This window comes from Podarcis cretensis (assembly GCF_951804945.1).
Source record: "Podarcis cretensis genome assembly, chromosome: 5".
Lineage (NCBI taxonomy): Eukaryota > Metazoa > Chordata > Lepidosauria > Squamata > Lacertidae > Podarcis > Podarcis cretensis.
This window is the reverse complement of record NC_137174.1, coordinates 30,627,093-30,642,024: the sequence shown is the minus strand read 5'-3', so window position 1 is coordinate 30,642,024 and position 14,932 is coordinate 30,627,093. Positions and strand designations below refer to the sequence as shown.

The following is a 14,932-nucleotide window of genomic DNA, read 5'->3' as shown; positions in this document are numbered from 1 at the left end:
AGGGCGGGAGCAGCCGGAGCCGGGAGGGGATGCAGCGACTTTGCGAACCCTTTGCAACTCTCCCTCGCCGGAGGCAGCGCGTCTCCCCGGCCTCGCCGCGGGTTCCCCCTGAAGCGCACGTCGCGGCCGGGCCGCTGGGGAAGCGCTCCAGGAACCCCGGCCAAGGAAAGGAGCGCGCGTCTTCTGAGGGGAAGCCGGAGAGAGGTGGAGGAGGAGGAGGAGGAGGGACTCCTTTCCTCGTCCCCAGGGCGCGCCCTCCCGCCTGACCTCGCGCACCCCGCGCCTCAGAGGGGGAACCTTTCAAGCAGCTTTCCTCAGCAAAAGACGGCGAGCCGGAGTGGATGGTCGCCAGGCTGCTGCTGCTCCTGCCGTCGAAGTCCCTTTCGGGACAAAGGCTTCCCGGAGCCGGCCCTTCCTTGGAAAGAGGCTGCGAGGATCCCGCGTCCGGGTAAGGAGGAGGAGGAGGAGGTGAGACATCTCGCGCCCGAGCCGCGCCCCCCGCGCGCTGCCACGCGGGGCTTCCCCGGCCGGCTGCGCCCTTGTCTTCTTTCTGCCGCTTTTCACGCTCTTTTGTTTCTCTGTGGCGAACGAGTCCTTTTGTGCTGTGCGCTGATGGGTTTCTAGCTTCTCGGATGTGTCGGGAGGGAAGGGAGGAAGGAGCCAAGCCTGGTGGCCGCATCCTGATGCTGGGAAAGCAGGACAAGGGGCTTTCCTTGCTTTAAAGAGAGAGAGATACCCCCAAATTCCCAAGCGGCTCGCGAAGTTTTGTAGGAAGAGAAAGTAGCAGCAGGCTTTTGTTTCCCTATGGTTCCTAAGTTGGATATATTTTATTATAGGGCTCGGTGGGTAGAGAGCAAAGCACCTTTAAAGTTGCATTGTTTCGGTGATAGAAATACCTGTGTTTTAAATCTCTGGCGCTGAATGGGACTTGGAAGGGCTTAACTTTTGGTTTATGCCCGTAGATGTTATTTTTGACACAGCCTGTTGTATTGCTGAAGCAGAAAATGGTCCATATTGGCGCTTGAAACACAGAAAGAAGGGAGACTTTACCTGAAGTTATTAGGGTTTTTTTTTGGGGGGGGGTCACATATTGGTGTAAGATGCAAGATGTGGGCTTTTGAATTGTACAGGGCTCTTCCTAACCAGAAGGTTGTGGTGCTGAATGGGAGTTTTCAGACAAGCAACTTGAACGCTGTGTTTCAGAGATTAGTTGCTGGTCCAAACAAAAGTATGTTTCTCGAGGCCTCATCAGACAAAACGAAGGGCATAGTTCACCAGGAGTTTATTCTGCATCAGCCCAATTGAAATGAATGTCAGCTTTGTAAGGGTGCTCCCATTCCATCATCATCATTAATTAAATTTGTATACTGCCCTATACCCACAGGTCTCAGGGCAGTCAATAGGGATGGTATAAAACATTTTCTAAACAAAGGCTAGTTCTGTGTAGCAAATAACTCATATGGAGTTTATAATGTATGATAAATGTACACACTTTCATATCAACATGTGTACATCTGGAAAAATAGATATATGTATTGGAGTTGACACCATTTCTGCATGTAAGTAGCTATTGTCCAGAGAATTTGTCACACGTGAAATGGTCCTCTCTTGCATTATATTCCCTGTCCTTTGGGAATAACAAAATGACTGTGGTGCCTGCTTTACAGATGAGGAACTGAAACCATTGGCAATCAGTGCAAACATTCAGAAAAGGTATTGTGGTATAGTCCTTCCATGACATCACTACATAATACCGGGGGCATGTGGTACAGTCCTTCCATCACATTACCACTAAATAATACTGGAGATGTATTCCCCTGCAGCAGAAACTTCCTGAGCGTTAAGGACAAACATGTTAAAGAGAGAAAGTTGGCATACAATTTTCTTCCTCAAATCATAGCTTTCAGTTTGTATAAAGTTATTGACATGGATAAGCATTTAAACATGACAGCCCCACACCTGCTTTCTAAAGTGGTGAAGTCACTGGGGGGACGGGAACAGTCTCACATGTGTTTTATTTCTGGGCAGGAAGTTAACCAGGTTCTCAGAGGTAAAAGTGCGCAGGTTCATCGTTCCGTCCACTAAACTTGCAAGGTACCTAAACTGCTATGTGGACCACAGGGGTGTTATTGTGGTACATGAATGCCATCTGTCTTGTTGGTATCTGATGCACTGAGCTGAAAAGTGAATGGGAAGTATCTGCAGAGATTAGCAGAATCATATCATAAGAGTAAAATGGTATCCGTTGCCAGAATTTCCAAGAACAAGACCTTTTGTTGCCCTTTTTTTACTCTGAAGTGATACTCGACCCCACAGACCTTCTGCATTTAAGACATAATCCAGTATGTTTGGCAGAAGGATGAAATCGCAGGAGATGATGAAAAAAATAATCAGAGAAATCCAAGTAGAACAGATCAGGTCTGTGTAAATTCTGCACGTAAATCAGAATCCTGCATCAATGTAACCCAAATTTCTTAGCAAAAAATTAATCCTGTGACACACTCATTTGCAAATATACCAAAATGGCATAACTCCTCTTATTCGGTGTGATTTTGCACATTTTACTTTATAGTGGGTGGGAAGGATAGGTTATAGTGTTTCTGCCTAGTCATGGAAGAGTAGCAGCCTCATTCCTGACCACTGGAAGTTTTGTTCTGCAATCCTTTGGTTTCTGCAGTTTCTCTGGGTACTAGCCACACGTTTTCAAGTATAACTTCATAAGTGCCAAAGTACAGAAACTTACCTTTTTCCTGGTTAATTTGTTAAGGAAGCTGAATTCTGCACACACAACTTTTACTGATAGTCATAGCCACTACATGGAAGTTCTTCTGCAAAAGACATAGAATACAATATTCAAAGAAAAAGATGTATGTATTATGTATGTATGTATTATGTATTTGTTACATTTGCACCCCACTTTTCCTCTAGGGAGCTTGAGGTGGCGTAAATGGTTCTCCCCCTCTCCAATTTACCCACAAAACAACCCTGCCTTGTTAAGGGTGCTGGGAATTGTGGTTTGTGAGTTGCAAGCTATCATTGTTGTTGTTGTTTAGTAAATTTGTTAGTCACTCCAAGACAACCCAAAGAGACTTACAGTTCTCAGAATTAATGGGGGATGTTTTTCAAATGTACTTTAAAGGTCTGGTGTGTATGCAGCCTAAAGCTACTACACCATTACTGTCCCCATCTTCATCATCTTCATCATTATCAGTTCATTAAATGTTAGTGTACGTTGTGTGGGAAAATATAAAATAAACATGGTTCACACTCAATGGGTTTACCATATGATGCTGCTGAGAGATAAGGGATAAGTGAGACTTAACTGAAGGTGAGAAATCCGAGCAAATTCTATAGTTCATCTCTGTAAGCAATTATACATTTGGTAGCAATGTTAGCAGTCCCTATGGGCCTTCCAAACTGTAAGGCTGAAATTCTTTATTTTCCAGCTTTGGAATACAATATGCGTTTTCTACAGACAAGCTTTTCAGATGCTTTGTCTGAAAAAGAAACGCTTCATTAAAACCAAAACCGCATACATAATGTAAATTGCCAGCAGATTTCAATAGAAGCAATACTGGTGGTAGGAAATGACAGGCGCAAAGGCACGATAAAGCCTTTGTTTGGACTAGAGGACTACAGCATATGATAGGCTTTTGCCAGATGAAGGTCTCCTGTAACAATGATCTTTAATTGACTAAATAAGGGAAGACATTCATTGGAGTGAAAAGGAAGGCTCACGCTTTGAAAGCTGATGGGAACAAAGGATGGTTAGGGTGTGCCTGTACTAGCTCCTCTTGTTGCATTTCTTGTCATTTCAGCCCAGTTTCCTCCTCACTGCCTTGGCACTAGTCTTGGCCCACATTTTTGCACATACCTTTCTTGTATGCATGAGAATCCACTTCCCTGGATTGAGGGCCACTTAAAACAAAAAATGCCCAATGCATTTGCTCAAGGAAAGCTTGTCACCTCTGCACTTAAATGCCATCATTTGAGAGCAAAAAAAGAAGGGGGTGAAGTGCTCTGAGATGTTCCTATGGAATTCCTACATAGCTATGATTGATCAAGCTCAGTGGTGACTTAATATTTGCCCTCCGGATAGAAATTAGCATTAGAAATTTGCAAGGCGCAGTGGTGGGATTTGTCTGCGCCTAACCAACCTAGCAGTTCGAAAGCACGTCAAAGTGCAAGTAGATAAATAGGTACCGCTCCGGCGGGAAGGTAAATGGCGTTTCTGTGTGCTGCTCTGGTTCGCCAGAAGCGGCTTAGTCATTCTGGCTACATGACCTGGAAGCTGTGCGCCGGCTTCCTCAGCCAATAAAACGAGATGAGTGCCACAACCCCAGAGTTGGCGACAACTGGATCTAATGGTTAGGGGTCCCTTTACCTTTAACCAATTTTCAAAATGCAAAAGACTATGGCATTGAAGAAGTAGAGGGCAAGGTGAGAAGTTGGGAAGTTTGGATGAGGGATGTTGGGGAGAACATTTGCCCAAATCAATTGCCAGATGGTTAGCTCCTTTTTAAAGAGGTTCTAGCTTTCCACAAGAAATGAAAGAAGAGGAGACAGCACATGAAATGAAAGGAAGGAAGATAGCAGCAGTACATGCAGTTAACAGCTCTCCCCGACCCTGCTCCTTCACAAAGGAACATATGTAGATTTGTAAATTAAGCGAGTTACGGACTCTTTTCTTGTCACATTAGAGAAAGACTGTAATTCACGTTGCCAGCTCATGTACTAATTTTCTTCCAATTATGATATTAACGCTTCAAAGGAAAGTGCTTCAATCATACACCTACATTCGCACTGTGGTCTCAGTTCATATATTTTCACCCTGATCTCAATCAGGACTTCAGTTTTTAAAGGCATACCTGATTGCTACAAAACTCTAATACCTTTTGCTCAGCCTGCCTTTCCACTCTTTGGATTCAGGGTGTTATGAGCTAGTTGCAAAGCAATCTGCACACAAGGAGGAGTAATGTGAGTGTGCAAAATCACACTTCTTATTTTGGAGGTGCTGCTTCTCACACTACCCAGGAGCCTCCAGGAGGACATGCCATTAGTGATCGGCTTCTGTCCTGAGGGAGGAAGACTGAGAGGATTTGTAACTATATCCTGCCTTTAGAATCATGACAAATGCCGTTCTGATTTTACACTGATATCCGGTCCTACACATCTCCTCTGCTTCTCTTTCAAAAAAATAATAATAACCCATGTTGTTCTCATCTGTTTAACTGCCTGTTTATTGATTTATTCCTTAGCTGGCAGGCTGTGGCCTCAACAACAGGCTACACCAGGCTTTTCTTGACTATGTGGTTTTAATTTGTGATTTATTTATTTTTGAGGGATAGCAGCGGTGTACATAGAAATATTTAAAAGAGCTGCCATGACGCATTGCATAGGTTACTGGATTTTGATGTAAGAGTATCCTACATTGGAAAGATTTGAAGAAAGCCTTGTGTCTGAGCTTCTCCTGCTTACCAGGATTATTGTGAAGACAACAGTGAAACGCTCTACCATTTAGAAATGATACTAGTAATAACAAGTACCTATTCTCCGGTAAAAGAAGAAAGAAAATAATTTGGATGGCTGTTCCATGTATATATTAATCCGCAAGTGAAATTCAAAGGCGACTTTGTGTTTTTGTTTTTGAAAAGGGACATGATGTTGTCACCTAGACAATTAGCTACTGTCCAGAATGTGCCAGACCCTGGAAAAGGGGACTTGCTCAGAAATATCTTGCAATTACCTCATCCTTCAGGTCAACCTTCTACCTTTAGTTGTGGAAAGTTCTCCTTTCATCCTCCACAAAATCACTCAGTGGTGAAAAAAATGAGCCTGGGCATCATTCTGGATCTGAATGTTCCTGGGAGGCTTCTGCTTCAGTGCTGGCAGAGGCAGGTTCACGTAAATTTCATCCATGGTATTTCTCTTCCAGCTTGGATCTCAGCCACTGTGATTGGAAGCTGTGACTTCTCTTGACACAGTTGATCGCCGCAGCCAAATTCTGGGATGGAGAGACAGACACATGGGTATATTCCTCAGAGAGAGCATGTGAGGACTTCTGTGGATAATTCCTGTTAGTATTCAGAAGCATTATCCACATAAATCCCTCATTCAAACCGGAGAATAGGGTGTTGTGTATATGTAAACTGCAGTGTTTCATCCTACCTTAGAGTCCCGGGGGGGGGGGGGGTGGGCGGTGGGCAGGGAAACGATTGGGTAAGCCCTTGCTCCCTCATGGTATTAGTGCTCAGTGCCTTTCCCACCTACTAATTGGGGAGATTTATGGTTCCCAAAGTGGATGTTGAAAAAACAATTATTTTTCCTGGTAACTTTTACAAACCCGACTTGATGCTTGGACTGGAAATGGAGCAAGGTTTCCTGGAAATGTTCACCCCCAGATGCTGGGATATTCAGCGTTCACCAGGAATATGACAATGGATTGATTTACATGAAGGAATTCTTTCTTAGCACTTCCTTGCCTCCCAAGAGCTGCCTTAGGGTGGTGGTGGGGAAACTGAGCACACTAGCTGCTTTAAGGTGGTAAAACAGAAGCAAACGCAGATTCCAAATTAGCTTGAAGGAACAGGCGTCCCATTCAGTGGCTTCTCTGGGCTCTCGGTTGTAAGGGAGGGTGGGAAAAAAAGCAAGTCAAAAGGGGCATGTTTCACTCCCCCCCCCCCTTTTCCCATAACAGTCGAGTAGCAATCTGTGGGCACATATTTTACAGTATAGGGAGAGAAGGAATTTGTTTTATAAAAATAATCTCAAAAAAAAAAAAAAGCAACATAGTGTTTGAAACCAGAATATCCCAACCTGGAAAAACAGTTTGTTGAGACGCAGATGTAGGTTTGTGGTTTTGAACATGCCCTAAAGGCACAGCAGGGAAGAGTGTGAACAGAGCAAGCCAACATTGTATTTTGCTGTAGGAGGAAGCAGAGGAGCAGCAGCCAGATGCACCTCTGTTGTCTTTAACGGCAGGAATTCTAAGGCCAAAGCCTCCTGCTCTTGGGCGAACTCACGGCTTAGCAATAAGTTTCCCAGCCATTCCTGGTGGTCTGCAGACCATGGCATGTAAGACATCATGTTTTTCACTTAACACCACCTCCAGCCTGAGGTCTGCTGTGTAATCTCTAAGGGTGCCATTTAGGTATACATAGCATGAGTGATAAGCCCACAGGGAAAATGCACTTAGTTCTTGTTCTCTCTCTCTCTCTCTCTCTCTCTCTCTCTCTCTTTTTTTTTTTTTTTTAAACAGATAACCTTCCTCAGAGAATCAAGCTGGAAGCAACCACTTCTTTTTCCAGGAGAAGCCCAATTATGCAGAGCGCTGATTGGCTGGCCTTTGTGATAAGCCCAAAGCCACACTCTCCTGCCTCTTCAGTCTGCTCTGTAACGCTGACCAGTTAGTCCTTGTGGCAAGTCACAGAGTCATTCTCCCCTCCTGCCAAGCTGTATCTCAAGTTCTTTTTTTAAACGTATCTGTGTTTTTTAAAAAAAGGTTCTGAATGAAATTTAATTGTATGAATGTTACAGTGTGTTTTTTTGCGGGGGGGGGGTGGATGTGGCAGGGGATTGTAAAACCAAAACAAGTGGTGGTGGGAAGGAGAAGAGAAAAATCATTGCTAGCTAGGTATTAGTGTGAATAGAGGAGTAAAGCTGGCAAAAAGCAGAGTTTAAAGTTGGGTCAAAATGATTAAGAAAAAACACACTGCACCATTCGCAAGTGGCAAGATGGGGGTTAGTTTCATGGGGAAAACCCTCATTGAGCTTGGACTACTCTATGCATGTAGAATTACTCTTGTGAGAGTTTTTGTAGGGGGGAAATGCCCCCCCCCTCAACATTAGGTACAGTGTTTTTTGTCAGATGCGCCATTCTGAGCAGAGGTGTGTAATGATGTGGTGGTGTTCTCCAGTGGGTTGTGAGAGAAAAATAAGAAAGGAGTCTTCCACCTCCAGTGGATTTTGACAAGGAAGTTAAAGAGATGGTCTCTGAGGAAAATAAACAAGCACGACCCTGAAGATGACCTTCCTTGAACTTCAGAGAGATAGCGAAAAGAAAATGTCAGAGCAGAGTTATCGATTTTACAGTTGTAGGATATCTGTGTGGCTTTTTCTTCCCAATTCTTTCAATTTCTGAATGTGTAGCACGGGTGAAGAGATTACTGTTTCACCTCTCCCTCTTTCTGATTAGCGCCAGTCCTGGAGTACTACGCTTACAAGGGTTCTTTGTGGGAAAGTGGTGGCACAAGAATAGAATGTGAGGTCACTGCTTTTTCAAGGAAAGGATGTTGCATTATATGTATTGCATTGGGGTAGGATATCAGCCCTACTGAGTGACGCTACCTGCATCCCGGCTGATCTAGGGTAACGTACTCTTGGCTCTAGGCAGCCATTGCACAATCAGGATTCAAATCTACTTGCTGCCTCTTTCTGTCTCCCTACTCATCACTTGTAGATATTATCCCAAGTCCAAGTACACAGATGACTCACCAGGAGTCCACATATGAATAGATTTCTTCCCAAGGCGATTTTGTTTTGGTTTTTGTGAAAGGGAACATCTTCTGTTTCCAGACTCATTCTGGTAGAAGTGGCTTGAAGAGGGAACCACATTATTTATGCATGTGGTTTTTTTCAAAATTTTATTTGCGAGGATCGTTTTGAGGCAAGCAGTAGTTGGTTTTCATTTTAAGAAGCTTTGGCATTAAGCCTCTCCTTTACTGTCCCTTCAGGGTTATGATGACTTTTCCTTCAGACAGCTGTTGCAGGAAAGAAGAGCTTAACTTAGGCAAGGAAACACTAATCTCTCTCTTCTTTTTTGCTTTTTAATTATATTTTCTTTCTGTGCCTCTGTGTGGTCTAGTTGATCCTTAATGCCACCCTGCCAAGTCCACCAGAGATTTCAGTTGAAATGGGCTTGTAACATTAACAGTAAAATCCTGTGCACATCTACTTAAAAGTCAGTTATGTTGAGTTTGGATTGAGGCCGCAGTCCTATGCGCTCTTCCTTGGAACTGAACCCCACTGAAAACTCTGGAAGTTTCTTCTGAGTGAACGCACATAGGATTGCACTGTCAGCCTGCTTGCATCCTCTTCATTGCTGTACTCCATTGGGCTTGCAGAATGATTGCAGATGCACAAAGGAAAAACAAACAAAAGCTGCATTGGCTTCTTGGCAGAGAAAAATGGACGAAAGGGCTTTAAATTGTGAAATTACAGCTTTCTCTAAACATATAAAAAATACGGATACTATACACAAGAATGAAAGCAAGGTTCCAGGCATGAACTGCTTCACTGTGGGCTGAGTTAGATCCTGACTGAAAGATGAGTAGGATGAAAAGGTAATAGACTGGCTTTGGGAAATTGCAGACCTTTCACCAGAGCCAAAACCTAACAGATATTGAAGGTACATTCTTTCACCTTTGGTGGATATGCCCAAGGATTAAGACATTCTGGGAGATGATTTATAATGAAATGAAAAAGGTATTCAAATATACCTTCCTGAAGAAACCAGAGGCCTTTCTCCTAGGCATGGTCGGCCAGTTGGTGCCAAAGAAGGATAGAACATTTTTTATGTATGCAACAACAGCAGCAAGAATACTCATCGCAAAATATTGGAAGACACAAGATTTACCCACCTGGGAAGAATGGCAGATGAAGTTGATGGACTACATGGAATTGGCGGAAATGACTGGCAGAATCCGAGACCAGGGAGAAGAGTCGGTGGAAGAAGACTGGAAAAAGTTTAAAGACTATTTACGGAAACATTGTAAAATTAATGAATGCTAGGAAAATGTTGGAATGAAGTTATATGGCTTTAGTAAAAATGTTATAAGGAATTAAGGATAAATAGATTAATAGAGTATTAAAGGGAAATTAAGGTTAGAATGTGTTAAGATAATTATAGGATTAAAAATAGAGGAAGATGGAAAGGAATTGCTGAAAGAATTAATAGAAGTGGAATACAAAAAGGGAGGTGTGAGGTGGTCGCGGAAATAAGTGAATGAAAGATAAGATATTGAAATTATTTGATGTGTTTTAAACTGTGTTTGTTTTGTTTTGTTAGTTTAATGTTAGTGTTTTGTTAGTGTAATGTAGTGTTTTGTTGTTGTTGTTGTTGTTTTGCATTGCATTGTATTGTATTGTATTGTATTGTATTGTATGGTTTTTATTTTTTGTAGTGTTTAAATTGTTGGAAAAGGTAATAAATATTATTTTTTTTAAAAAAACAAAACAAAACAAAACCTAACAGATGTTGCATTCACCCAGGAACAGCAGTAAGAAGAACCTTCTCTCAGTGCCTAGTTAAGGACCCTTGTGGAATTTCCAACCCTTGGACCAGCCATCTCTCTCTGTTTGCATGTTTGAAAAACTGGAAGTGGGAAGTTGAGATAGGCTACAGATTTCAAACATACTCATCGCTTGGTGAACATCTTTCTAGTCTTTATGACGTCTCGGGTGTCTGCAAGCATGCACATCTGACCACCACTGAACATGAACATCATTAGCATGAACAGTAGGTGGTTCTGTCAGAAAGTTAAGAGAAGAAAGTAACAGACTGTTTTGGGACATGTACTGCTTTTCGGATGAGAAAGATCACTCTGCCAAATGCCCCATGCCCCTAGGAATAGCAACAGAGAAAGGGCTTTCTAAATGCAGAGTTAAGGGTTTTTGTAATAGCCCCAGAATACCCTTTATCTACACATTTGAAAATTCCTGTATCAGAAAGGCAAGTTAGGCCATGCTGCATATTTCACCACTCCCACCATTGACTGGGCGTCTAATACATTTGCAGTACCTTAGAAAATTCCTACACAGTTCAGTATAAAAGAATAAAAGCCAGAAATATATGTGCAGTGGTATGAGACAATAAAGCAAACAGATTACAACTAAATATCACATAAGCAGAGAATTGCTATGCAGCCAACAGTACATTTTTCCTTTTATGACCGTACGTCTAGTTTGATGTTTTCTCACCAGTTTTCTGATGCAGCCCAATTGTATGCATGTTTGCTTAGGAATAAGTCCCACTAATCACAGTGGGGCTTTCTTCCAGGTAGGCGTGCATATGATTGCAGCCTTAGGCTGGACTCCGCAGCCTACTCTAACCAGATGTGCATAGGATTCTACTGGTAATGATTCATAAGCGGGTGTTCCTGACATAATGTGTTAGATCTCCCTTTTTGGTCAGTTCACATGAGCATTTTCTGATGCTGCTCTGAACCCCTGATTGCAGCAGTTTGGAGTGCATGTTTTGGAAAATCCAAATTTTGTACCTAGGCAGCCCAGTTCTATGTCAAGAGAAACTGAATCCTGCAATAATACATTAATTTGCTTATTTTGTGCACACATTTGCTTATTTTGCACAGTTTTGCTTCCTTTAGTCACAGGATGTGATGAAGAAATATTCAGGGCTGAATGCCAGTTGGGGGTGGGGGGGTCACCATGTTGGTTTCTGCTCTCTTCACTGTGCAGCGAAGTGCTTGTCACGAGACAGGTGTTTACATTCCACAGACAGCATTGCTGTTGGGTTTTCCCACGGGAAAGGAGACTGGATGTGACGTACACTGGTTTCCTGTTTTTCACTGTTCTAAGTCAGTGATTCTCTCCGTGCTTCAGAGGAGAGAGGATGCATTTTCTGCTCCGGCAGAGGCAAGATGTTTTTCTGTAATCTACCAGCTTTGAAGTGTAAATAAAGCAATTAAGAGTATGTACACGTATTCCTCATCATTCCGCTGTGCACGGGACACTACAAATACAACATTTTTGGTTATCGGGCCCAGTAAGACGCAGTCATCTGAATGCCGGCAAAAGGATCGGAATGCAGAAGGACGGATCGGACGCTATCTGCTCTGCGCGTCAAGATGATTGATGAGGTATGTGCTACTGCTCCGGGCAGCCTGCCAGCTTCTAATTAATGGCTTTATGGCTGGACTTTGAACTTTTATGTCCGTTTGCCGGACACAGGCAACGGATAAAAGGATCGGATTCCTATGCTGGGGAAATCGAAAGTAACTTTTAAAAGTGCTCTTGGGCTGAAGCAGCTGCAGAGAATAGTGACGCAGCACTATTTAAGGCAGCAGAGTGAAAGCACTTTTGAACTTGCCTTTGGCATGATGTTTGAGGCAGCTGCGGTAAAGCAGAGTGGCACAGGCTCACAGGCAGAGGCTGTTTTGAACTTGCCTTTGGAATGAGGCTTGAAGCAGCAGAGACGCAGCTTGTATAAAGCAGCTTGATTTAAAGCAGCAGAGATGATGCAGAAGGCTAATGCCAGAGTCATGATGGCTAGCTGCAGAAGGCTGGCTGATGCACGTGGGGAATCTGGTGCCAATCAGCCACATGCTCAGCTCAGAGTACCTTGTGATACTGCCATGATTCAGAATGAAGCAGATTGCCAGGGTGATAGCTGCATGGGTAAGGGGGAGTCTTCACAGACGTCATCCCAGAGTGCAATGGAACCACCAGATGGCGCCAAAGCTTTGAAGGCAGTGAAATGCTACTCCTGTGGACGCCTAGGCCATATGAAGAGGGAATGCAAATATCCCAGGGCCAAGACAGAGCAGCGCAGCGGAAGCTCATCGCGTGGAAAAGGCCGAGGCAAAGGCAAAGGTCTGGTGTCCAGGACAACGCAGCACAAGGCAATGGTCTCACGCTTCACTCCAAAAGTTGCAGAGGTCCAGAAGACGTCTAGATCTTTCTTTGTTGTTGATTCAGCGGCAACCCATCACATGTGCAACGATAAGCGACTGTTCGTGTCTTTTACACTGCAGGAAGGTGCGATTCACCAAGCGGATGACCACACAATCCCCAGTAAAGGCTACGGAACTGTTGTTCTTCACAGTTTGGACTTATCGATACAGAATGTACTTTATGTGCCAGATGCCAAACATAATCTGCTCAGCGTTGGACAGATGAATGAGCGGAACATTGACGTTTCCTTTAAGAACAAAAGGTGCATCATCACAAAGAAAAATGATTATGTATTGTATGCTGAATATGTTGATCGTTTATATGTTTTATATTATGATGATGTTGTGCAGGATGACACTTGTTGCATTGCAGGTTCTAACAAAAGTTTGCATGCAGAATGTATTCATGATTTTCATCGAAAATTTGGTCATTTGCATTTTGAGGCAGTATCTAAAATGCCTGCCTTGGTTGAAGGTATGACTATTAAACCCTGCAGGTACCACATGAAGTGCAAGGCATGCGCAGCAAACAAGGTGAAAATGGCTGCGAAAGGTAAGGTATCTAGTAGGCAAGCTACAGAACCATACCAAGTTGTTCATGCTGATTTGGTTGGACCACTAGCGCCCTCTTTGGGTGGAAATAGGTACTTCATGGTTCTCATTGATGCATTTTCCAGGTATATTTATGTGTACAATCTCAAGCAGAAATCAGAGGCTTTTCCTAGGTTCAAGGAATTCTGTGTTTGGTTGGAAAATGTGCATGGTAAAAAGGTAAAGACTCTTTTCAGTGATCGCGGAGGGGAATTCACTTCTCAGCAGTTTGAAGCTTTTCTGTCTGAGAAAGGAATTCAACACGATTTGTCTAGTCCTCGCTCGCCATGGCAGAATGGACTTGCGGAACGAGCAAATCAGACATTGCTTCAAGGGTTAAAAACTTTGCTACATGATGCAAATCTTCCAGAGAGTTATTGGGCCGAAGCTCTCTCATGTTTCACTTACAGTTATAATCGCAGGTTATCTTCAGCGATTGGTTGTACCCCCTATGAGAAGATGTTTGGCAAGAAACCATACATCAAACACATGAAAATTTTTGGTTCTGACATGTGGGTTCACTCACCACAAAACTCCAAGTTAGACAAGCGTGGTTTGCATGGTATCTTTCTAGGTTATGAGAAAGGTTCTTACAGAATAAGGATGACTGACTCTAAGACCATTAAGCTCACAAGAAGTGTTGAGTACAATGCCAAGTGGGGGGAGAATGTGGGAATTTTCCATTGTTACCCTGATGACAGTGATGAGACTGAGGATAGTCAAAAGCAACCACAGCAACCCACACCCACTGATGAAGGTTCTGATTCTGAGTCTGAAACTGAATCGGGTGATTCAGAGGATTTCAAGAGTGCGAAAGCCTCTATGCGACCCTCTGAAAGCTCTGATCAAGAATTGGAAGAACCATTGTTCACAATAGGTCACTTTTCTCCTAAGAAGGAAGAGGAGAGTGTTGAAGACTTAAGGCTAATTCGCAGGTCACAAAGAGCCACAAAAGGCAGACCTCCAAAGAGATTTGCTGATGAGTTTGCCAAGATAGCAGTAACAGCTGTTAAAAGCTCCAAGAAGGTATTTGAACCTTCAAGTTTCCAAGAAATCCAGGATTTGGATTCAAAGGAAGCTGAGCCATGGTTAAATGCCATGAAGGCTGAGCTTGATTCCTTGGAAAGGAACAAAACATGGGAACTTGTTCCAGTAGTTCCAGGAATGAAACTGCTTGGAAGCAAATGGGTCTTCAAAGCGAAGACTGATCAAAATGGCAAGATAGTCAGACACAAAGCCAGATTGGTAGCCAGAGGTTTTGCACAGGTACCAGGTGAAGACTATCACGAGACCTACTCACCCACAGTGAGGTATGAGAGCATTAGGCTTATGCTCAAGCTAGCTGCAGAGGAGAATTTACACATTAGTCACCACGATGTGAATACAGCTTTTCTGTACGGATCTCTAGATGAATCACTTTATATGCTTCCACCTGATGGCGTACAGGTAAAACAGGGATTTGTTTGTGCTCTGAAAAAGTCCCTTTATGGTCTCAAACAAAGTGCACGGTGTTGGCACACAAAACTCACTGAGGTATTGTTTTCTCTAGGTTTTCAGCAAGGGAAAGCTGATCCTTGTGTATTTGTCAAAGAGGAGGGGCAAAAGAAACTGTATTGTTTGTTTTATGTTGATGATCTTTTATTCTTTTGGAA

At 43.2% G+C, this 14,932-nt stretch overlaps 1 protein-coding gene and 1 long non-coding RNA gene across 3 annotated transcripts in view; one reads left to right on the top strand and one right to left on the bottom strand.

Annotated features, from left to right (window-relative positions):
- The first annotated feature begins 2 nt into the window (after positions 1-2).
- Positions 3-14,932, top strand: part of CHST3 (carbohydrate sulfotransferase 3) — a 52,939-nt gene continuing 38,009 nt past the window's right edge. The window contains exon 1 of the mRNA XM_079976355.1: positions 3-448. The gene's annotated coding sequence lies outside the window, so the exon portion shown is untranslated. The remainder of the gene's footprint in view (positions 449-14,932) is intronic.
- Positions 2,991-14,932, bottom strand: part of LOC307216338 — a 71,527-nt gene continuing 59,585 nt past the window's right edge. The window contains exons 4-5 of one of the 2 annotated variants that reach the window (XR_013839037.1): positions 5,747-6,004; positions 2,991-3,497 (exon numbers count right to left, since the gene is read on the bottom strand). This is a non-coding gene — a long non-coding RNA (uncharacterized lncRNA). Of the gene's footprint in view, positions 3,498-5,583; positions 6,005-14,932 lie in introns of those variants that run through there. The other variant, XR_013839038.1, reaches the window with a different exon arrangement.